The sequence below is a fragment of the Hemicordylus capensis genome, chromosome 2, assembly GCF_027244095.1.
Source record: "Hemicordylus capensis ecotype Gifberg chromosome 2, rHemCap1.1.pri, whole genome shotgun sequence".
Classification (NCBI taxonomy): domain Eukaryota; kingdom Metazoa; phylum Chordata; class Lepidosauria; order Squamata; family Cordylidae; genus Hemicordylus; species Hemicordylus capensis.
Genome location: NC_069658.1, coordinates 17,124,586 through 17,148,946, shown reverse-complemented (window position 1 = coordinate 17,148,946; position 24,361 = coordinate 17,124,586). Strand labels below are relative to the sequence as shown.

Below are 24,361 nucleotides of genomic sequence, written 5' to 3'. Positions count from 1 at the left end.
TACTTGGTTGTGTTTGTCTGCTGCCATGGCTCTCATCTCACCTCTCTTCCTCTCAGCTGGTTCCTGAAATAGGAGGGGATGCCAGATGGATGGGGGAGACGCAATACCCTCTCCCTACTGTTGCCCAAGCACATGCCATCTCTTCTTTTCTCCCACCCCAAGGACTCGCAGCAACTTACCTTGGGGAGAGGGGAGGCAGAAGCGGTAGTGATGACAGGCACTTCAGGTGACCCCCACTGCTGCCACAGCCTCCCCTTTCCCTTGAACTTAGACACTTACCTGGGGAAGGCAGAGGTGGCAGCAGAGGAGGGAGCCTAATGGGGCCTTCTCCTCAGTAGGGCACATGAAATATTCCTATATTGAAAGGCACCTTTCAAAGGAATGATTCTCTTCATATTTCTCTTTATATTTATCAGGAGGAGAGCAACTGGGCCCACTCAAAAGCATCCCTCAACAGCTTCCCTCCAGTGGCGGTTGCCAGTGTCTACCTTGTGTTTCTTTTTAGTTTGTGAACCCTTGGGTGACAGGGAGCCATCTTCTTAGTCTTTTTTCTATGTAAATAGCTTTGAGAACTGAAGAGGAGTCTATAAATAGTGTAATACAACTACTAGTATAGTAGTAGTAGTGGTGGTGGTGGTGGTGGTGGTGGTGGTGGTGGTGGTGGTAGTAGTAGTAGTTGCTGTTGTTCGACAACTGAGCTAGATGGACGAATGGCCTGTCTCAGAATTTGGCAGCTTCCCATCTAGCAGTCCACTTTCCAGTGGGAAAAGCTGCTCCTCCAAGAACCAAAGTGTCCACAGCTGCCTCCTCAGCCACCACCTTTAACTTCCTCCTTTCCCAAGTCTCTCAATGGTCTTGGAGAAGGAGAAAGAAGAGGCCACAAGGGCAGGATGTAGAAGCAGGGAAACACAATCCTGCTCACAATCAAGCATGGGAGGAGGAGGAGGAGGAGGAGGAGGAGGAGGAAAGTCTACTTTTATTAGGAATGTGCACGGAACTGGTTCTGTACACTTCCGGGAGGGCAGAAGGGTTCCCTTAGGAAGCAGGGAAGGTACTGCCTACCTGCCAGTCCCCGCCCCGTTGTTCCCTCTCTGGTGCTCTCCTCAAAAGCGTGCACACAGGACTGCAGTGTCCCTCCCTGGGCGCTGGTCTGCGTTGCCATGCAAATGGCTGATGCACACGCATGTGCCTGCCGTTTGCGTGGCGATGCAAACCGGGGCACGAGAAGGGATGCTGCTGTCCCGCGTGCCCACTTTTGAGGAGAGTGCTGGAGGGGGAAGAGCAGCAGAGCAGGGGCTGGCAGGTAGGCAGTGCTTTCCTTGCCTCTTAAGGGAAGCCCACCCCGCGTTCAAACTGGCTCAGATGCTGGACCGGTTCCGTGCACATCCCTAGCTTTTATGAGTAATAGCATGTGATTCCTTGAGACATCAAGAAGGGTGTGAAGACAAAATAGTACTTTCTCTCTCTCTCCCCTCCCCCTCACTCCCCCCATGCTTTTCCCTCTCTGCAACCAGTCTGGTGGCATACTGCCTCTGCACAAGGAGGATCCATTTAGGGATCATCATGGTTAATAGCCACTGAAAGCCATCCTTCCTGAATGTATCTAATCTATGGATATGCATGAATCAAATTTTTAGATTCAATTTGAATTCAAATCTAAACTGGTCATTCAATTTGAATCTGAATCGAATTGGCCCGAAACAGGCTGATTTGATTCGAATCAATTAGACCCATTTTGGCACCATTTTTGACCAATCAGGGCACCTGAATGATTCAAAAGGTGCCAAAATGTCCCTAAACTGTCATCAAATTGATTTGAATTTGAATCTGGCCAATTTGAATTTGAATCAGAATCAGAATCAGCCAGATCAGAGTTGGGTCGATTTAGACATCCCTAATCTAATCCTCTTTAAAAGCCTTCTAAGTCAATGGCCATCACATCTTGTGACAGTAAATTCTCTATGTCAATTGTCCATTCTGTGAAACAGTAGTTAATAATGCATTGTGTCAGGAAGATTCAATTTCTAGTGTCTTCTCATGCTTCCCACTTTTCACAGGCAGAGTCTGTCTCTCAGGGAATTCCATGTTAAACAGCTATGCTTAAGCTGACAAAAGTAGACATTAAACTAAAAAACTAGACATTACTTTAATTGTGCCATTTAACCTTGCATGAATGAGGACAGAAGCAGAAGAAGTTGTGCTTGTAGAGAGCCTTTAACATTTGGCCCCTGCTGTGCCCCAATCCAAATCATGCACTTTCACATGTGCTTTTTCTCTTGAGGGAAAAGGGTGCTTACCCTGGCACCAACAAAAGCTTCCCTTCTTAGTGAAATAGTATATGTGGTGGTACACGAACTGGATCAGAACCATAGAGAAAGCAGTGTTCTATCCCCTCTTTCCTCTTTGTAATATTTTAAATTAAGGAAAAATATTAATTCATTTCCTCTGCCCTGGGCATGGCCATTACCATGGTAGAGAGACAAAAGGCTAGGTTCTCCAATGCTACTTGCTTTTCTTAGGCCACAGGAACAATGTTCAGACACATCTGTTCAGTTAACAATATACAAACTATTGCTCACCACAAATCTCAGTGACAGAAGACAGCATAGATAATGTGATTGCTCTTCCAGCTAGCTGAAGATGACCAGAACTCGGGAGGGCACACAGGCTTCCTCTGAAGAACTGGAGACCTTGTTGTTATCCATCCTACTATTCTTATAACTCCCTCCCCCCCATTATTAGAAACCTTATCCAACCATGTCACTGCTTGTTTACGATTTGCTTACAAGTATATTGATTGGCCTTAAATCCTGGTTCCTCATTTTACATGGACCCTTGATTAGTTATTCCCTTTTGTTCATGGGACTAACCTTGTGGTTTCCCCAAATTTGTCTAGTTTTCCTTTACATCAGCTGTGTGACACATGCATTTTTTTCCTGTGTCCATGTAGAAACCACCCCCTAGTCTTGACTAAGTTATGGATATGTTGTACGACCTGTGTTTCCTGAGCGTGACTACCTGGTTGCAAGTGTTCAGATATCTTAAGCAAGGAAATGCCTGTGACCAGGGCCGTGCCTAGTGGGGTGCGGGGCTGGGGGCGAATCAGCATGTGCAGGGCCTCCTTAACATTTCATACTTTGTACGTAGTCCAGAAACTTCAGTTGGTTCAGAATGCGGCAGCCAGTTTGGTCTCCGGGTCATCTCGGAGAGACAACGTTACTCCTCTGTTGATGGAGCTACACTGGCTGCCAATAGGTTTCCGGGCAAAATACAAAGTGCTAGTTATAACTTACAAAGCCCTAAACGGCTTAGGCCCTGGGTATTTAAGAGAACGTCTTCTTTGCTATGTGCCCCATTGAGGTCACTTGAGGAGGTCCATCTCCAGTTGCCACCAACTCGTTTGGTGGCTACACAGAGACAGGCCTTCTCAGCTGCTGCCCCAAGATTGTGGAATGTGCTCCCTACTAAGATGTGAGCCTCCCCCATCTCTGGCAATTTTTAAGAAATTTCTGAAAACACATCTCTTCAATCAAGCTTTCTCAGCTTTTAAAAACTTGTTTTTAAATTGTTTTGGCTATTTAATTGGTGTTTTATGATGTTTTAATTATTTTATGCAGTTTTATAATTTCTGTTTTAATTGTTAATTGATTTTAATGGTGTTTTAATGTAAACTGCCTTGAGCCTTTTGGAAGGGCGGTATAAATTTTTTAATAATAAATAAATAATAATAAATATCATTACAAAATCATACTGATAGATCACATACAGTGTAAATAGTGTGAGTGAGGTTTTTGGACATGTCCAAACAGCTTGGACATATAATACATTTCTAAAGAAATAAACATAAAAAGCATAACCCATGCTTCACAGTTCTCAGACCTTCTGGGTTGCAAATCAACTTGAGCATATTGTATTCATAAACAAACAAACAAACAAATTATATATTGTTTGTTCCAGAAGTTTTTGTAATTTTCTGCCATGAAACAAGCCAGTTAAAGGACTTTTTGGATGGGTTTCAATTTAAATATATCTATTCCTCCCACCCTGCCCTACATCTCTGCTCAATACCAAAGCCCTATGCCAAGTCATTCCAGGACAGGTGTTCTAAAGGCTGGGGCAAAAAAAGTTTTACCCTTTTTTATGAAGGCAAAGGGCAGACTCTTCCATATGAGGGTGGAATGATGATCTAAGGGGGTGGGGGCTTCAATTCCAGACATTTATTGTAACTGTAATTTTCTGTCATGAAGCAAGCCACTTATAGGACATTTTGGATGGGGGTTTTTTTAAGAAAAAAAATTAAAAACCAACAATTTGTCCAATCCATTTCAATTTAAATAAGCATATTCCTCCCACCCTGCCCTACATATCTGCTCAATGCCCAAGCCCTATGGCAAGCCCTATGGCAAGCCTCCATTACAAAGGTTGGGCTGGGCTGAGCAGAGGGTCTGCAGAGAGCTCTGGTGCTGGACACTCGGCCTGCCGGCCTGCCTGCTTGCTTGCTTCTTTCCTGAGATTCAGGCTTTAGGGAGGCCTGCACGGAGGCCTCTCTGGAAGCCCCACCCACCCTCCGAACAGCTGAGAGGCGGAACTCTAGCATTTTGCCTGGGAGACTTTCAAGCTGCACACAGACACAAAAGATGGGCTCCGGCTAGGCTGTGGGGAAAGATAAGTGGCTGGGACTGGGGGAGAGAAGAGGGTAGGATGCACTGCAGTTTGCCCAGAGCACAGCCTGTGCCAGCGTGGGGCTCGGGGCAATTGCCCCAGTTGCCCCACCCTAAGGACAGTCCTGCTGGTGACTAAAAGCTATAGTAAATTGGACCAAAGGACAAAAATAGGCATTCTGTCTCTATTAAAGCCTAAAATTTTGGCCATGGCAAGCTCATTTCTTATCAATACTTATTGATACTATTAAAGTTTTTTCCCTTATCAATAAATCTTATGCCTACCACGGTTCCTGTGCATGCTATACAGGAGAACTTTGTTAACTGTGAACTCCATATTGTATCCACAATCAGACAATTGGCACCCAACCTCGCTATATGTGGCAGGAAATCAGCAACTAAGGGGTCAATTTTTGTGTATCCGTGGGTCAGGGTGGCCAGAAATGACCTCGGATGTCATTTGCACGTGCCATTTTGAGACTGGGAGCCTTGAAATGGCTCCTTGCACCAAAAAAAGGGCAAAACCCAGCAATTTTCGGTTGATTTTCAACTGGTTTTCTTTCTATTGGAAGGCATTGCTGTGCTGCTAGGGACCCATGGATCATGATAGGCCAACCCCCCCCCTGCATTTTTATGGCCATTTCCCCCTTTTTGTGAATATTTCCCCAACCTCCGGGAACCTACCCCCATGATCCCATTGCCCCAATGCCTCCGTATTCACAGTTTCCGTATCCGTGGCAGCAGCGGAGAACGGAACCCCCGTGAATACGGAGGTTCTCCTGTATTTTTTTTGTGGTAGGGAGGAGTAAGGAGCTCAGTGATAAGAGCAGCTGCTTTGCATGCAGTAGGTCCCAGGTTGTTATCTCCAAATGAGGCTGGAAAAGACCCCTATCTGAAACCCTGGAGAGCCACTGCCAGTCAGCATAGACATTCCTGAGAGAGATGGACCAAGCATCTGCCTCCATATAAGGCAGCTTCCTGTGTTAACAGATTTATAGAAAAGAAAAAGGAAATGTGCAGTTTCAAACAACATTACTGGAAAAGACATTGTGTTGGGATGAACAGAATCAATTCCCCACCCCTGCAAAGTACAAGAGAATCACCACTTTTAAAAGGTGCCTCTTTGTCCAGTTAGCAGGCATGCACTTAATGGTTCCAATTCCAATCTGATTGTAGAGGGAATAAAAGATTGGGCCCGTTTGCACTTTAGAGTTGCCCTCCATAGGAATATGATACAAGATCTAACTGATGCAACAATAAATACAGTTCCAGGAGGCTTGAGGCACTGACATTTCTGAAAGGGTGTCCTATTGTATCCCTCATTGTTCCTCCTCGCATAAATATTACAGAACCCTTCAACATAATCTTCGCCACATTGGTGGAATCTCCATTGGAGATCTATGTGAATACCACAGATTAACTATGGATTTGAGGCTCTCTGAGAGACAGGAAATGAGGAGGCCTTTTATGCGGTTCTGCTAGAAGGCAAAAGGTTACATTTTGGTATTCAGTGACCTTTGAAAGTTTAGTGTTTTGATCAACAGTAAGTGTGTTTTAACAGGGACTGGGAAAGTGCAGGCTAGCCCCACAACCCCCTGCAGTCAAATTCACTAATGGGTTGTAAGTTGTAAAGAGATGCATAGCTGTAACCTGACTTATTTTTAAGGGGATGACATGACATTTAACAGCTAGATGGCTGGGGTGCATAAGTATCCGCCAATGTGAGAGTAGAGGGCGAAAATGCTGCCTTTATTTGCAGCAGCAAGCAATGTGATGGCATGGATGTTTCAAGAACTTTGATTAGCTTCAGACAGAGTTCAAGGTGTGGCACCTCTTACACATCTGAAGGGGAACCTGTAAAGATACTGTCACAACGAGCCAGTGTAGGATAATGTGTGGAATAAGGCAGGGAGACCCTGTTCAAATCTTTACACAGCGAAAAACAAAACCCTGTTTGGATATTCGACAATATCACGACATCAAAAAAGAATCTCAACACTATATACACCACCTAGAGATGTAGATATCAGACAGTATAAAAATATGAGAGAGAGAGAGAGAGAGAGAGAGAGAGAGAGAGAGAGAGAGAGAGACTAGTATTTTAATATCATAGTAATAAAACTGGATGGTTAAAATTATCCAGACTGTGTTATATATAATAAATTCATATCAATACAGCTATATAAAGTAGATGATAAATGATCAATAAAATGTCATTAAAATAGCCTCTATATGTCCAAAATGTGTTTATGTCCAAAATATCAAGTCCTAAGCGAATGAGAGAAGTGTTGACAGATGTTCCCAAGTAGTTGCAATGTCACCTTGTGATTGAGAAATAAAATGCCAAATCTTGGTTTCACTAATTTCTGGTAAAATTGTAACAAAGCCTGAAGTTTTGTTGCATTGAACAGGTCCATAATAGGAGAACAGATGTATACTCTTGGTGGGCGCGAAGAGAATTATATTGGATTCACACATTGAGAAACTGGTCCCCATTTGGCCTAAATGAGGAAGTTAATTGGTTTTTAGGTTAAGATACAGTGCATTATGGGCCTTTGTTTTAGATTTTATACATGTTTTTTCTTAATATATATGTATAAATATTCGATATACTGATGGTTTTATTCACTAATGTGTTCATGCTCGATATTTTTGCATTGATTTATCTAATTATTCTCATGCAGTCTAGCATGCATTTTATTCATATTTTTATATATAGATAGATAGATATAGATATAGATATAGATATAGATATAGATATAGTATATATATTGGGTTCTAGTTTATGAGAGTAAGTTGTAGCAGGATTAGAAGACTGGTTATGTTATTCAATGGTGCTTTCAGGTGTTTTTAATCCTTTAATGGAAAAGGCCAGGCAGAATCTATTTAAGCCATTAGAATTCAGTCAGTATAGAAAGCTGAAGGGAGAAACTAGTGTAGTTCAACGCCTTTGTTAGGACTGGAGATTACCTATTGAAGCAAACATTTTACAGATAATAAGGCTCTCCGCATGAGCAGTTTGGAGTGCCTGAATGTGGTATGCAGGGAGAGCGGGCTTGACCCACTCTCTCCGCATATGATCAGGAAGCCCCCCCGGGTGGCCAGATCGACTGGCCAGATGATTACCGGCTCCATCGTGGAAACGGTTGGGGCTATGGGGTTCAGAGCACTCCCGGCCCCAGAAGTCCCAGAATGCCCAACACAAGTGCATGGGGCATTCTGGGGAGCCCCCCCGATGCCAGGAGGCTTGTAGCCTCCTGGTTGGGGGTAGGGGTGTGCATGGAACTGGCTGGTCCGGTTAGTGTCTGAAATGGATCTGAACTGGCCTGGGCCAGTTCAATCTGGCACCCACTCGAACCTCCACCGGTCTGGCCCAGACCGGTGGGTTCATGAGCTTTATTCAGACAGGTGTTATTGACTGGTTTGTTTTATCCAGATATCGAGTCCTTCCCAAGGACCTGGGATGGCTGAATTTTATTGTCAATGTTGTTGCTGTTGTTATAGATATCGTCGCAGAATATAGGCTGTTCCCAGTAAAGCTGCTTTTTGTAATTGGCTGTAATTGTAATTATTATTATTATTATTTTCAAACTTACCCCCTCTGGGGGAGTTATTCGAGGTGGGGGGTTCCACAGAGGTCTAAGGAGGCTGGCAGGGGACGGGGGACCTCTGCAGACCTCGCTGCCACATCGGATAACTCACCCAGAGGAGTAAGTTTTTTGGGGAAAATTAATCACACACACACACACCCAATGATCTGCGGGGTTCAGTCCAGGTTTGGACCAAACAGTGGGTGGTTGGGTTTGGACATCAAACATGTTCAACGTCAAACCTGTTTGCACATCCCTGTTGGTGCAAACCTGTTTGCACAAGGGTAGCTCCCCTCTGCAATCAGCAAGACTGCAGAGAGGAGGGGGAACTAGCTGTGTGGGCTTCCTTTTTGCTTGAAAGAATATGCTCCCTGCTGAAATAGGAGCATCTCCTTTTCTGTTTATTTTCAGGAAGAACTTCAAGACCCTCCTGTTCTCTCAGGCTTTTAATTAGAGTTAATTTTAATAATTTTTAAAAAAACTTTTTAAAATAATTATTTTATTCTATTATTTTTATTGTCATGTATTTTAATTTGTGACTTTTACATATTTTAAATTTTGTACACTGCCTAGAGATGTACATATCAGGCAGTATAAAAATATGATAGATCTATAGACAGACAGACAGATAGATGCTGTGTGCAAGGCATCCACTAGAAAATGGGGCTATTCTGACAATCAGCAAAAATTGGGCTAGCCTCCGCTAGCCCGATTTTTGTTGATTGTCAGAAACATCGGGCTCACAACCGAGCCTGGTGGTTCTGGAACGGCTAACCCGTTCCTGTAGCCTGCCCCTTAGCCCGGGTTTGCAGAGTGAGCACTCCGCAAACCTGGGCTATCTGCTCATGAGTAGCCGTGGTGCAACTCCGCGCCTCGGCTACTCGCGGGTAGACCCCTGACCAGGAGGCGAAAAGCCGCCTCCCGGCCCCGGAGGTCTCACGCAGGGCTTACTGGGGCTTCCGGGGACCGTGCGGCTTAGCCCACTCTTCCTGCTCACAGTCCCAAATCGGGTCTCACGGATCGTGAGACCCAGTCCAATATGTTGCTTCAGCAAAGACCAGTTCCTGACTTAGCCTTGAAGTAGCCCTGCTCTCACCCCTGTTTCTAGCTTCTCTCTTTTCCTGCAGGAGTTGTCAGAGCTAAAAGAGGGCAACACTGTATTCCACAGGCACTGATTCCAAAGAGGAGCCCCCACCCCAGTGGACTGGACATCAGAAGTGTCCTCTGAGTCTGATGGTGCAGGTAAAGATACATCCTCTGGTTGTAGCAGAGGGAGTGGATCTGATGAGACTGGAATTTCCCACCATGACTCACCCCCCACATTGTTCATGTCCTCCCAGAACTGAGGAGCTTCCTGATGCGGGGCCATGACAGATTCCTTCAATCATCACAACAGCATAGAAGCAAATATTACTTGGACAAATGCTCTGAAAAGGAAGTATACTGACATGATTTGACCAAAAGAACTCTTAAAGTAAGAACCAAACAAGAATCTGTCTGAAGAAGAATGGAGAGGACCTGGTGCTCTATGCTCTATATTTTATTAAACATGTTTTTCACATTATATTTTACAGCTCTCTCAGGAAGACCATTGCACCACAGAGAAACGTTGCACAGCAGTAAGAAATCAATCTAACTCACAATACCAATATGTAGAATACACAGCAAGACAGTCTCCACTAAACAAGTGCTCAGTCAAGTTAACAAATACAAGCCAAAAGGAAGAGAGGAAAAACCCAAATAAAATGAACATAATGAATAAATAAAACTATTTCTCAGTATTGAAATAAGGCATCTTCTACTGTTCATCATGTCTAATAGAATATGACCAATATAGTGCTAAAATTATATTAATAATTATATTAATAATGGCCCAGGCACAGAGCTTCTGCACCTCTAGTTCTCGCCCCCTCCTTTGTTCCTGGCCCCTCATTCTCTGCCCACCCCCTCCTCTTCCCTCTTCCTCCTCCAATGTTTTTTCTCTCTGGCTGGGTTCATTCCTAGCTTTGAGGGCAAAATCAAAACTGCAGTTTGGTCTAGGAACCGCGGTTCCAATAATTTGGACATGCAGGGCAAATAGGAGGAGAGTTCCCCTCCAGTTTGGTGTGATGTCTGAAGGCAGCCTTTACTTCCTTTCTATATCAAACTAATTTCTACCCTCAGGTTCAAATCTTGGGTTCTCTGAAGAAAGTACTTAAGAATAAGCTGAGAGTGGTGGATTCAGATGTCACGACCAATCTCAGCTTATCCTTATCCGACTGGAAGTAGACACTCATGCAGGAATGGGAGAGTGGAGTGCACATTGCCGGGCCTAGGAACATCATCTGGAGCATAACTGAACATAACTTCAACGGAGGTTCCATGTTACATCTGAACCCACCCAACCTGAGCTCATCCCTGTCAGCTCTACCATGTATACCCAAACAAATGTATGTATGTATTTGTAGACCGTCCCAAACTTCTGTCTCTGGGAGGTTTACAACAACATTTAATCATGGATTTAGCAGCAGAAAAAAATAGCAGAATGCTCGAATTTTCTCCCAAAGCCTAAGTATGTTTAAAGGTTGACGGTTAATCATAATCTGATGCAATGAATGCTTTAGGAACACATTATAAGTCTATTCATAAAACTGACAACTGAAAAGATATTGTGAGGTGCGCCATTGCTCTCTCAAAGCCTCCATAGATACAATAGCCCGCTTCTCCGCCTCATTTCCAATCAATGTATGGAGGGGAGCAGCATTGTGCTGGCTGTCCCCTTCCCTCAATCAGCACATGTCTGCCCACCCTTTACCTTCTGTGAACTGGGCTGACACAAGAGTCAGTCCTACATGTCTATGACTCTGGTCCTCAACTGTGCATACTGCCCATTCTTACAAAAACCCAATGTGCAGAGGGCAGGGAGAAGGGTTGGCAACTGCCAGCAGGTCAGGCTAGTATGCACAATCCAGCTTTCTCCATGCAGTTTGAATGAATGGAGGGGGTGCATGAGAAAAGAGTGAGATTCTTTGCACAGTTTTCTGAGTGAAAACTTAGAAAAAATATAGAAATCAAAAGGGAATGGAGCCATAGCTCAGTGGTAGAACACATGCGTTGCAAGCATGAAGCCCCAGATTCAGTCCATGGTATCTCCAGGTAGATCCCTGCCTAAAACTCTGGTGAGCCATTCCAAGTCAGTGTAGCCAGCCTTCGGACATAACGCGAAACTGTGGCAGAGGTTCAAGAATTTGGTCATCCGAATAGTGAACCTGCAGTTTCATCACCAAACTGCAAGTTGATTTTAGCCCCCAAACCTGAATTGGAACCTTCGGTTACTTTTACATTTTGCCACCGAAACCTCAGCTCAGGAAGTGGCATCATGTCACTCAATGGCTACCAGCAGGGTCCAACCGGAGTTGAGGGTAGGAAGCGCCTCCCTCCTCCCTACTCCATTGGCTGCTGTGGTTATCCTTCATGCATCCAAAGGAAGCCTGCGCAGCCAGTGCCTCCCCTTTTGCAGTCTCCCAGACTTCAGATCGCAATCATGTGGGAGTGTGTGGGGGTAATGGAAGCAAACTGCAGGTCTGTTGGACCTGTGGTTTGCCATTATGTGTGAAGGCAGCCATTGACATAGATCAGGTCAAGAGATGGCTGTGCAGATGTTGTTGAACTACAACTTCTGTCATCCCCAGCCACAATTTATTGTAGCTGAAGAAGATGGGAGTTGTAGTAGCTGAACAATAGCCAGACAGCCCAGACTGCCTACCCTTGACCTAGATGAACCAGTGGTCTGACTCCATATAAAGCAGCTTCCTATGTGAATGTTTACCTGTTCATGAATTGTAGAGCTCAGTAATCAATCAACCTTTATTACGGTCAAAGACCAGCATAAAGAGCTCAGTAAAATGCAAACCAAGTAGGCCGCTAATGGTCTTGGAATAATTTTTATTTAGTGCTAACAAGTGCATATTTGATTTTGTTCAATAAAGACTAGCTAGAGATATATAGTCTGCTAACTAAATTTATGTCAGTAGCTGTCAGGTCTAATGCTGGGAAACTAAAGACCTGCTTCCTGCTACCCTTTGTGGTAAGCCAATGTGGAAAAACAGTTCAAGAAGGTTCTCCAATATTTCTCCTCAGGAGAAACTCTGACATGTAGAGATAATATCAGTTTCTCTTTGCGGGGACTCTGAAAACCCTGAAATTCAGAGAGAATGTCCACTTTGGTGAAATTTCTCTACATCCCTAATGGTGGAGCTATAGTAGTGGAGCTTTCCTTGAGCATTAAAGGATCCTTGGGCTCTGAAGTGCCACCCAAGACTGCCATTAGCTCCTCCTGACTAAGGAAGGCTATAAATATTTCTCGTTCAGGTTTGAATTCTGCCTAGCATTCACTGGCTGACATAACACAATGTTCCATGTGGCTTTTAATGAAACATGCACACAGTTGAGCAAGAGAGCTCTTGAGCAAATGCCAATATTTCACAAATGCAGTTGTGCAATGGTTGGCCATTATTTCCGATAGCCGTCCACGAGTACTCTAGCACAACCTTGCACATGTTTAAAGGCACGTGAAATGTTACACAGTATATCAGCCAGCAAATGCTGCTATTGCCTAGCCTGAACAAGAAAATTTTATAGTCCTTGGTCAGGAGAAGTCAATGGCAATCTTAGGTGGGCAAAACACAGCTGTGTGCATGCTTCATTAAAAACCACATGAAACGTTGCACAGTATGTCAGTGACCTTTGATTTCCAGCTCTTAGTTCCCAGATTTTGGTTGAAGGCTGTCTATCAGCTCTAACAGTTCCCACATTTTCAAAGACCCAGGGTTTTTATTCTTAGTAGTGTACCTTTCTACCACCATTGGAGCTGTTCATCTCATGGTTTCGGAGCTGCTGAAATGTGCGGTGAAATAAAATCTGGTGTGTATGTGTGTGTCTGTATGTGTGTAGAGAGAGCTTTCAATCACCAGCTAGGGAGCTGTTTTGCTTGCCAGTGCTGGCACGCGTACCCTCAGGGCCCTCATACTTTGCAGCTACATTTGTCCCATTACTGAACCCATTGATGAATTTAATCAGAGACTCAGAAAGCAGATCTCATCCATCACCTTTCCTCGTTGGAGAGTGCTATTTACAATTACGGCAGTATCCATATTAATGCTCTTTTGAACTCCACTTTTCCCGAGCATTTGTTGGATTAGTTTGTAGTTATTGATTATTTATAAAAGTGCTTGGTGGGGTGTGGGGAGCGGGGGGAAAGAGCCTCTGGAACTGTAATAAAAATTGTTCTAGGCTGTCACTCTTGTTAATCTCTCAAAGCTACTAGTGCAAGGGAAAGCCATCCCGCTCTGTACTCTGCAATCCTGACCTTGTTCAACACTGCTCGTCTCGAGAACTTAATAAATATTGCAGCCTTAAGTATCTCAAGGCTCGTTAGAGTCTAATGCTGTGAACATTTTAAAAATAAATATTTTAGAGCCAAGATCTTTTTTTAAAAATGTAAAATGGTTCACATTAAAAGGGGAAAAGATGCCCTGGCTGCCAGACAGTTAGCTTCCTTATTTAACAGAGATCAATATACAAATTCTATTGCTACAGGGAGGGAGAGTCTACTTTTAGCGGACTCTTCTTGCTTAAAAATTAGAGGTTGATTGACTGCCAATTTGCAAAACAAAACAAGGAGAGGTGGGCTACCCCCCGTTTGTCTGCCCCTGAGCTTCTGGACTGATAAGGTCTAGCGGATGGGGGCAGAGTGACCAGTTGGATCCAGGAAGTGATCAGGAGGTGGGGCCCAGGAAGTAACTTTGAAATATGAGGCCGTCCTTGGACCCTAATTATTTTCTTTAAAAAAAAAACAAAACCAGTAGATGTTGGCAGCTCAACTCCTGCTAACTTGGCAAAGAGGTACCTTTTAATTAGGGATGTGCACGAACCGGTCCAGAGGCCATTTCAGAGGCTTCTGAACCGGTTCGAATGTGGTGCCGGCTTGAAGGTTCAATGCCGGGGGATGGTTCTTTAAGGTAGGGAGAGGGTGCAATTACCCCCTCCCCCCGCCGCACTTCCCCCGCTGGTGCTCGGTTTTTTGCAAAGTTTTGGGGGCAGAAGTGTACCTCCCTGCCACCCCTGCCCTGGTTCCTGGCTGGAAGCGGCCGGAAGTACAGTCTGTGCATACACCCGGTGTGCGCATGTCACAGGTGACGTGTGTGCTGTGCATACGCCGGACACGACATGTGTGTGCACGCGTGCACCGGGCACACGCACAGATGGTACTTCCAGCTGCTTCCGGCTAGGAATGGGGGCAGGGGCGGCAGGGAGGTACACTTCTGCCCCCAAAAGCTTTGCAAAATACCGAGCGCTGACGGGGGAAGTGCAGTGTGTGTGTGTGGGGGGGTGTAAATGCACCCTCCCCCACCCTTAAAGAATGACCCCCCGCATCAAACCGCACTTCCGTGGTTCCGTGCACACCACTACTTTCAATGTGGTGATTCTCTTTATTTAGCAGGGGGAGAGTAACTGGCCCTCTCCACCACCAGCACAGTATCTCCAGTGACTGTTGCTGGTGTCTATCTTATATTTCTTTAGATTGTGAGCCCTTTGAGGACAGGGATCCATCTTATTTATTTATTATTTCTCTGTGTAAACCTCCCTGAGCCATTTTTGGAAGGGTGGTATAGAAATCGAATAAATAATAATGATAAATAATAAGGGCATCCCAGGTGACACCAAGGGGCCTAGATTAATTTCAAACTGGCTCACCTGATAGATGACTGGCACCAGGAGGACAAAGGGAGGGCAACTTTTATCTATTTTTCTGAACCTCTCAGCCATTTTTGATTATAGGTTATCTGGAAGTAGGGGGCACCATGCTCCAGTGGTTCAACTCCTCTTTGGGTGGCAGGTTTCAGAAGGTGGTATTTGAAGGCTTTTGCTCTAGCTTCTTGCTGTAGGGTACTGTAGGGTTATAACTTGTCTCTCATACTCTACATGAAGCTACTGGGAGAAGCTAGAGAGTTGGGATAAGGTGCCATCAGTGTGCTAATGACATAGGAACATAGGAAACTGTCATATACTGAGTCAGACCATTGGTCTATCTAGTTCAGTATAGTCTTCACAGACTGGCAGCGGCTTCTCCAAGGTCGCAGGCAGGAATCTCTCTCAGCCCTATCTTGGAGAAGCCAGGGAGGGAACTTGAAACCTTCTGCTCTTCCCAGAGCGGCTTCATCCCCTGAGGGGAATATCTTGCAGTGCTCACACATCAAGTCTCCCATTCATATGCAACCAGGGCAGACCCTGCTTAGCTATGGGGACAAGTCATGCTTGCTACCACATGACCAGCTCTCCTCCCTTAGAGGAGAGCTTTCCTGTCGCTTTCGCTAGAACTGTACCAAATTTGATCTAAATCGGTTCCCACATGCACCTCAAACATTCGTGCAGCCGCCATCTTGAATCAGGGTGGATGACATCATCACAAACTATGCCCTTGAGCCGTCCCTATGTAGCAAATTTGGTTCAAATCGGGTAGGCAGTTCACAAGTTAGCCCATTTGCGCCTCAATCATTTACAGGTCTGCCATTTTGAATGGGGTGGGAATCAGCATCACAAACTACACACAAAATCCATTCCCTGCTCATCTAAAAAGGTTCTTCTGTATTCTACATCTGCACTTCTCAGCATGGGAGTTTTGCTTTCCAAGAAAAATTTAAAAATGTTTGCAAAAATATGTGAAGGGGTCAAATGTTCATTCTTGTTTCACATTTGGTTTAGCATTTTGACAATTGTTTTTTGGTGTTTTTTTTTGGCGAGAGGGGATTTTTTTTTTTTTTTTAATGGAGGCAATTTCTGTTTGTCCATATTGGCTGGGGTGAGAAATGGTTGGGCCAGAAAAATTTATATAATGAGAGGATTTGGACTGTCAAAGTTGGAGGTTGCAGAAGAAGGAAGAAAGTCTGGAAGTCTGCTAGAGAAAGTCCAGGAAAGCAGAGTGAGCAGTCAGCAGGAAGAAAAGCCGAGTTGAAATCACCAGAAGAAAAGAAAGAGCCAGGCAAAATTGAGCCCCAGACCTGTGCTGTTATTAGAGGGAGGAATAGAGGCTGTTCCTCCACACTGTATATGCTGCCTTTGAAACAGAACTAGATCCAGGGATGAAGAAATGTGGCTTCTAGGCCATTCGCTTAGGAAATTAGTCACAAGTACATAGTCATCAGAGAAGAGTGAAAGATTCCATACAAACAACAGAAGGATTTTGCTGCAACCATTTTTTCCACTGAATGCAACAGAATGTTATTCGCAAGCATTGCAACTACCTCTGTCTATTCTGGGGAAACTGACAGGACACCCACTAAGAGGAAGCAGGCTTTTTAAAAAATGGAAATGCTATCACTTTGTTGAACCGAGAACTGCCAAAGTGAACGAGATCAGATTTTGCCTTTAGACCAATATTAGAGAACATAGAAAACTGCCTTCTACTGAGTCAGACCCTTGGTCCATCTAGCTCAGTACTATCTACAGCAGGCCTGCTCAACTTAGGCCCTCCAGCTGCTCTTGAACTACAGCTCCCATAATCCCCAGACACAGTGGCCAATAGCCAGGGATTATGGGAACTGTAGGCCAATATCTGCAGGAGGGCCCAAGTCGAGCAACCCTAGTCCACATAGACTGGCAGCGGCTTCTCCCAGACTGCAGGGTTAGGTTTAGTGCAGGAGTCTCTCCCAGCCCCACCCCGGAGACGCTGCCAGGGAGGGAACCCGGGAGTCTTCTACCTGCAGGCTCTTCCCAGAGCAGCCCCATCCCCCAAGTCTGCAGTCCCGGATGATGGGAGTTATAGTCCAACAACCTCTGGGGACACAAATTTGAGAGCCACTGGATTAACTGGATAAATAGAATGAGGTAGAGTGATGGGTTTTAAGCTGTGTTCCCTAAAATCTCAGGGGTTGTACAGAAACTTATTGGGAGTTCCTAGATGAAAAGGCACATCATTTGGCAGAGAAGCTGCCAGGAAAAAGCATGTCCTTCACTTCTGATCTTCCCCTCCAATCTGCAGTTTCATAGAGAATTGGGCATATCGTAAGGTACACTTTTAGTTGGCATGGGACAGCAGCTAGGCCCAATACATGGAAGCTGAGATCACCGTTTTCTGTCTCTAGTGTCATCTTCCTACTAATTGGGCAAAAAGGCATCTTCCAAAGTGACCTCTATATTTAGGAGGGGACAATAATTGTCCCTGTCCAACCTCAGCACAACTTCCGAACAGTGGCTGTTGCTGGAGTCTACTCTGTTTTTGTTTTTTTTAGACTGTTAGCCCTTTGGGGACAGGGAACCATCTTATTCTTTTCTATGAAAACTGCTTTGGCAATTTGTTGTTGTTGTTGAAAAGCAGTACTATATATACATTATTATTATTATTTCTTGTTTACACAGTCAGACAGGTGTTATTGACTGGTTTGTTTTATCCAGACATTGAGTCCTTCCCCAAAACCTGGGATGGCTGAATTTTATTATCAATGTTTTTGTTGTTTTTATAGATATCGTTGCAGAATATAGGCTGTTCCCAGTAAAGCTGCTTTTTGTAATTCGCTGATGGTGATTTCTGTGACCCCTATGGTGTTGAGGTTGTCTTCAAGGTGCTTTGGAATTACACCTAGGGCGCCAATTACTACTGGGGTTATTTTGGTCTTCTTCTGCCACAGCCTTTCAATTTCGATTTGTAGATCAGAAGTCCCATAATATTTTTGCATCTTCATTTTCTACAACTTTTTCAATTTTATGGTCCCAAAATTTTTTGGATACAGGTAGCTTGTATTTTTTGCAGATGTTCCAGTGTATCATCCCTGCTACCTTATTATTTATTTATTTTTAAAACACCACGAGGGACAGCCCAGCGTAGAATCACTGTGACCTTTCACTTCAGGTGTCAAAATATCTAAGCCTGGCACTGCAATGCCACATTAACTTTTCCAAAGATATGTCTATACCAGGCCTGCTCAACTTAGGCCCTCCAGCTGTTTTTGTACTACAACTCCCATGATCCCCAGCACAGTGGCCAATAGCCAGGGGTTATGGGAATTGTAGGCCAACATCTGCAGGAGGGCCGAAGTTGAGCAGCCCTGGTCTGTACAAAGTATTATGTAGTCTACTAACCTGAGCTATGAATGAGTCTGTAGTCCAACAGTAAACAAAGCAAGACGTACACAATTCTGATATACATCAGCTTTCCTCCACTCCTCTTTCTTCGATAGGAAATAGCATAATTCAAATATAAAAATGTTTATTATTTATGCCCTTATAAAGTTGCTCAATCCTTCTACACACTGGAGCCCCTTGTTCCCAACGCAACATCCATGGCTGGCATCAAAAACAATCATTGCAGCATTGAAACACTATCACATAAAGAATTTAACACTAAATAATGCAGATCTCCCAAATTCCCTTTCTGATGCAAATCAAAAAACAGAATAATGAATAAAAGCATATGCCAGTTTAAAAAAAAAAAAAACAGAGGCTCTTGGTGTATTCAGTATTGATCCACCATCCACATGTAATGTAGTTACTGGCTCCATATGCTGGGCTTGACTGATATAGGTCAATAGGGCAAAGATTCCCATACCAGATGGAACACTGTCATCATTTCAGAATTACATCCAGCAAAAATCAAGTATGGATCTGGGTCAGGAGCTCAATGTTCTTATCACTTCATTTCAGCAGTTTGGGTTATCTTTGCTAACTGGGCAAAGAGGCACCTTTTACCATGGTGATTTTCTTTATTTACAGGGGAGAGTAACTGGCCCTATCCACCCCAGCACAGTACTTCCAGTGGCTGTTGCTGGTGTCTATCTTATGTTTCTTTTTAGAATGTGAGCACCTTGGGGACAGGGTTCCATCTTATTTGTTTGTTATTTCTCTGTGTAAACAGTCCTGAGCCATTTTTGGAAGGGCGGTATAGAAATCGAATTATATTTTTCTTGTTTACACAGACAGGTGTTATTGACTGGTTTGTTTTATCCAGACATTGAGTCCTTCCCAAGGACCTGGGATGCCAGAATTTTATTGTCAATGGTTATAGATATCGTCGCAGAATATAGGCTGTTCCCAGTAAAGCTGCTTTTTGTAACTGGCTGATGGTGATTTCTGTGGCCCCTATGGTGTTGAGGTGATCTTCAAGGTCTTTTGGAACTGCACCCAGGGCGCCAATTACCACTTGGATTATTTTGGTCTTTTTCTGCCACAGCCTTTCAATTTCAATTTGTAGATCTTTGCATTTGGTGATTTTTTCTATTTCTTTTTCTTCTATTCTGCTATCCCCTGGTGTTGCTATGTCGATTATTTTAACTTGTTTTTCTTTCTTTTCGACTGCAGTTGTTGTTGTTGTTGTTGTTGTTGTTGTTGTTATTATTATTAGTAGTAGTAGTAGTAGTACTTATCAAAACCAAGGGTTGTGTTTATCACATACTGCAACTATCATGCAATACCATGACTCTGTGGGGAAAAGCACTATTTTTAGGGCTACAATGAATGTAAATTTTCAGAGCAAAAAGAGAGGTTTCAGGGCCATCAAAAGAAAACTGAATTTGAAGTATGGTCACTATTCCCCCTCACTTGTCTGCCACAGTTTTCCCCATGGTTTGCTATTACTTTCAGGCTACTTTCCCCCCTTATATAGAGCTTTCTCTACTACCTAACCTACCTAACCTTTCCATCCACATACAGGACCAGGAAGGCAACCAAAAATAATGAATGAATGAATGAATAAAGCAGAACGTACAAATCACTAAGAATACAACAGCCTGGCCTTCAGTAAGCAGCTAAGCCATATCAGCTTCTGTATCTGGCCTTTTAGCTGCCCCCGCCCCAATGGTTGCTACTTTTTTCACAGTGACTATGTAATATTGATTGTGATTTTTGCTGTGATTTTTGCTGTGCTTTTGTGGTGATGGCCACTAGCTTTTCTAAAGGGATCAGACACACTCACGGAGGAGAGTAGACGACTTAGGATGTTATGGATCTCAATGTGCTGCCACCATGAAGCTATTCTGACGATCATTAGAAACTGGGCTAAGGGAGACAAGCCTGGTTTCTAGTAAGCGTCAGAACCACCGGGTTCACGGGTGAGCCTGTTTGTTCTATGGAGGCTAGCCCGCCTAATTCCCCCTCCCCTTAAACCAGGTTAATGGAGCGAGCATTCCATTAACCTGGTTTTCCTGGTCATGAGATGTCGCGGCGTGACTTCACGCCACAGTGGCTCGCAAGGAAATCTCTGACCGGGACGCTCCTACAAGCCTCCTGGCCTCGGGGATCTCCCCAGAAAGCCCTACACACTTGTGTGGGGCATCCTGGGACTTCTGGGGGCTGGGTGGCCCCTGAACCCTGCAACCCCCAACTGGCTCCGTGACGGAGCCAGTAGTCATGTGGGTGGCCGATCTGGCTGCCCAGGGCGAGCACTCTGCTCATGTGTGGGGAGAGCAAGCTAAGCCGTCTCTCCCCACACACCACCTTGAGGTGCTTCACTCTGATCTTGTGAAGTGCCTCCATGTGTCACGGCTCAATCTCAACCAGCCCCATGATCTTAAGCTTCACTGCTGCCATGAAGTAGACTTCTGTAGTTTTCCTGGCTGGGTCTACTAAAACAGCCTTCCAAACCTCTGTTTTATTCAAAGTTAAGTAGGGTGGAAAGGCTTCTAAGTGTGAGGTGGGGAGACAGACAGACACAACTCATTTTTAACTTCAAAAAAAGAAAACTTCCCTTTAAAATAGTTTAATTCTAAAGAATAGTTCTTTTGGAAATTTTAGTACAAAACAGCAACCATATGAGCACAAGGAACAAATAAAATATGAGAAAAATGCATCCAATCTATCCTGCACTAATACTGAGCCCTAACTCAGAGTCCTTACCGAGAGTCCTCTTGCAACCATCCCTAGTCAGCTTCTGCAGCAAGCCTGGCTTGTCCCTTGCACAGCCTCCGGTCCTGCTCTTCCTTCCCAGTTATGGGGGGGGGGGGTTTCAATCCCAGATTGTTCTTTCACCTGCTTTGGGAGTGATCCAGTCCTCCAGAGAGTCACCACTCCCCCAGTGATTTCTCAGCTCTCTTTCCAGCACCAGCTCTGATTCTCTCTGACGGTGACCACAACTTGCATTCCTTTAACTCCTTCACTTGAACTCTCTTCAGCTCTCCAACATGCACTAAAACTCTGCTGAAGGCAGCCTCCGTATATTCTCTTCCCCCCCAAAAAACATTTTTCAAACAAACCAATCAAATCAAACCTCCCTTCCCTCCAAAACTAAACCAGTGCAATTCTTCTCCCTCCAAAACCAAACTGTAGAACAGGAGCTGTGGATTTCTGACTCCTGCACAGCTTTTTAACATAGAGCGTAAGCAAAGCTAATACAAAAACCTTATATACAAAACGAGGTATTAACTCTGCCCATGAAGCAGGATTGCATCAGAACTTCCGGTATGCATTTTGGTGCTCCTAGAGCAATTTCTGGCAGGTAGTACTCCCAGGGCAGTGTGTGTAGAGGAAGCAGTACTTATGCAGGGAAGGTCAGGAGGATGCAGAGATGCCAGGAGGGCTCATGAGGAGGCTGGGAAGACATGCATGGAAGGCACGGGAAATGTCTATCAGAAGCTCTGATGTGATCCTGTTGTATGGGCCTACCATTAACCATAGGATTGTTCAGAAAATATTTCCAGTGGACCTCACAATATCTAGGAGGAGTGTGGGCATGCATATCTCATTGCTACTAATCACACAGGGTGGGAGAACATACTACTCCAGCACAAAAATAATAAAAATGTATCAGCTGGTGGTTTAGACTAACCAACCGCAGCAGGATTATAAACCTCAATCATGATAAAAGGTAACTGAGGAGAGCCATGACAGAGGTTTGTAAAATTATTCAAGGTGTGGAAAGAGTGGAGAGAGAGAAATAGTTCTCCCACATCACTAGAACATGATTGCCAGAACATTTAGGATGAACAAAAGAGAGTATTTCCCCCCCGCCCCACACACACAGAGCATAATTAATCTGTGGAATTCTGTACCACAGGAACAGAAGTGTTGGCCATCATATAGTGTTGGCCACTATATTGGATGGCTTTAAAAGGGGCTTAGACAAATTCATGGAAGTCAGGCGTATCAGTGGCTGCTAGTTCAGATGGCTATTGTTTGCCTCCTGGTTCAGAGGTGGGATCTCTCTGAATACCAGTTGCACAGATGCCACAGCAGGAGAGAGGGCATGCCCTCACCTCTTGCCTGTGGGCTTCTCAGAGGCATCTGGTGGGCCGCTGTATGAAACACGATACTGGACTTGATAGGCTGGATCCAGCAGGGCTGTTCTTGTGGCCAATTGGCAGCTGTCTTATCCCATCTCACAGAAGTCTGGAAAGCAAAGAAGATTGTAGCACCATGGATAGTTCTGTTTGATAAGTTGCTCCAATGGCAGCAATAACAGCTTTACGTTTGGGGGTCTGTCTGTTTTCTTTGTGGATCAATCGGGCAAGCAGACTTGGGGGACCTAACAACAAATCTCACTGTTCCTCTGCTAGGGTGCTGCCTTGCCTCCTCAGATGAGAATTATTTAGAGAATAACTATATAATTTTAATTCTTGCATATGGTTATTGCCTTCAGCTCCTCTTTGTGTGCTTCTCAGAAGCTTCTGATCATCCCCTGTGGGAAGGAGTTGTAGTTAAGCAGTTGCAACTGAGCAGGGCTCATTTGATTTATTTTGATGCAAAACCTTCCTTGATGGTTATGAAAGACTTTCTGCTTTTCCCTATTTCATGAAAATTGTAATCAAAACAGCAGAACCAATTTTTATCCTGACTGGTATCTCTCCTTCACAATGAGAAGACAGGACTATATGGGCTGTGAGTCAACACACGGTCTGGCCCACTGTTCACCGATAAGGATCAGGAGAAAATAGCTACAGCAAAGATTTACATTCAGAGAGTGTCAATGCAGCTGATTGTGCAAAGAGCATGTGAATGAAGGCAATACACAGAGAAGAATATGGTTTAAAATATACACATACCTTGCATTCCAAGGTAAAGGATAAAAAGAAACATGAAGTAAGGTTAGGTGCCTGAAATATGAGACCTTTTCAACCAATTTATCCCCTATGCCTTTCCACTAGGGTAAAAGTTATTGCAGCCCACTGATCTGTTGCATAAAGCTATCAGTTCAGCCAGGTATGTGCCAAGGATTAGACTGCAAGCGGTAAACCCATAATATTTCCTACAACAGTGGAGTCAGATGTTTTGCCTTTTTGCCTAGCATGTCTCATCCACTCGCACTCAGAACGTGCTAGCTGAGTGCAGCATTTGGAATGCCTTGATTTGCTTTATGGATGGTGGCATCCCTTTTTGTCACCTCTGCAGCATCAATTAAACATAATTTGAGCCCTCACAGTGGAAGTGGCTGGTAGCACACATAGGGGCTGTTCACACGATCGTGCACGCACGGGGTTGGGCAGTCAGGGGGAAGGCAGGGTTCAACCTACCTTCTCCCTGATGACCGCTCACAGCCTTGGAGATGGGCAGGCTGCCCATCCACATGCCCAGTGCTGCTGAGAGCAGCACAGCTGAATCTCTATGCTGCTTCTGTCAGCACTGGGAAACAAAGGCCAGGACTCATTGTCCTGGCATCCATGAATCCCACAATGCACTGCATGACACACACAATGCATTGGGGGATTACCTCAAGAGATGGGTGCTCTAGGCACCCATCTCTGTGCAGCTGGGCTAGTAGTAGTCTGGCTTGCACACAAGCCCGTAGCCAAGGTTAAGGGAGTGCTTGCTCCCTTGACCTTGGGTAACAGCCAGGCTAAGAAGCAAGGCTAGGCAACACTGCCCCACTGGGATCAGGCCCAATCCCAGTAGTCCCCACATGCAGCCTAACCCAGGCTGGGTGTCCATGACCTGGGTTAGGCTGCACATGAGAACAGCCTCATATCCTAATCCAAAAAATGGTAACACCTCCATTGCAAAACAACTGTATCAGAAATACACTGGACCATGCCAATTAGGTCACATGTCTGCAGTCTTTATTGCCGTTCAAGATCATGGATGGTTACAACCCATACTGTTTCCATCCCAACCAATGGTTACATTAGAAAAGCAGACATCAGAGATTTAAAC

General features: G+C 44.5%; 1 protein-coding gene and 1 long non-coding RNA gene across 5 annotated transcripts in view; one reads left to right on the top strand and one right to left on the bottom strand.

Annotated features, from left to right (window-relative positions):
* DCC (DCC netrin 1 receptor) overlaps window positions 1-24,361 on the bottom strand; it is a 1,362,689-nt gene that overhangs the window by 583,542 nt on the left and 754,786 nt on the right. The gene's annotated exons all lie outside the window — the stretch shown is intronic.
* Window positions 7,586-10,024, top strand: LOC128346855 (uncharacterized). Of its 2 annotated transcripts, XR_008317240.1 has the most exons (4): window positions 7,586-7,698; window positions 9,420-9,493; window positions 9,592-9,725; window positions 9,826-10,024. It is a non-coding gene; the product is annotated as an uncharacterized LOC128346855 (long non-coding RNA). The 2 variants fall into 2 exon arrangements; XR_008317241.1 differs by lacking the exon at window positions 7,586-7,698 and having other exon boundaries at window positions 9,369-9,493.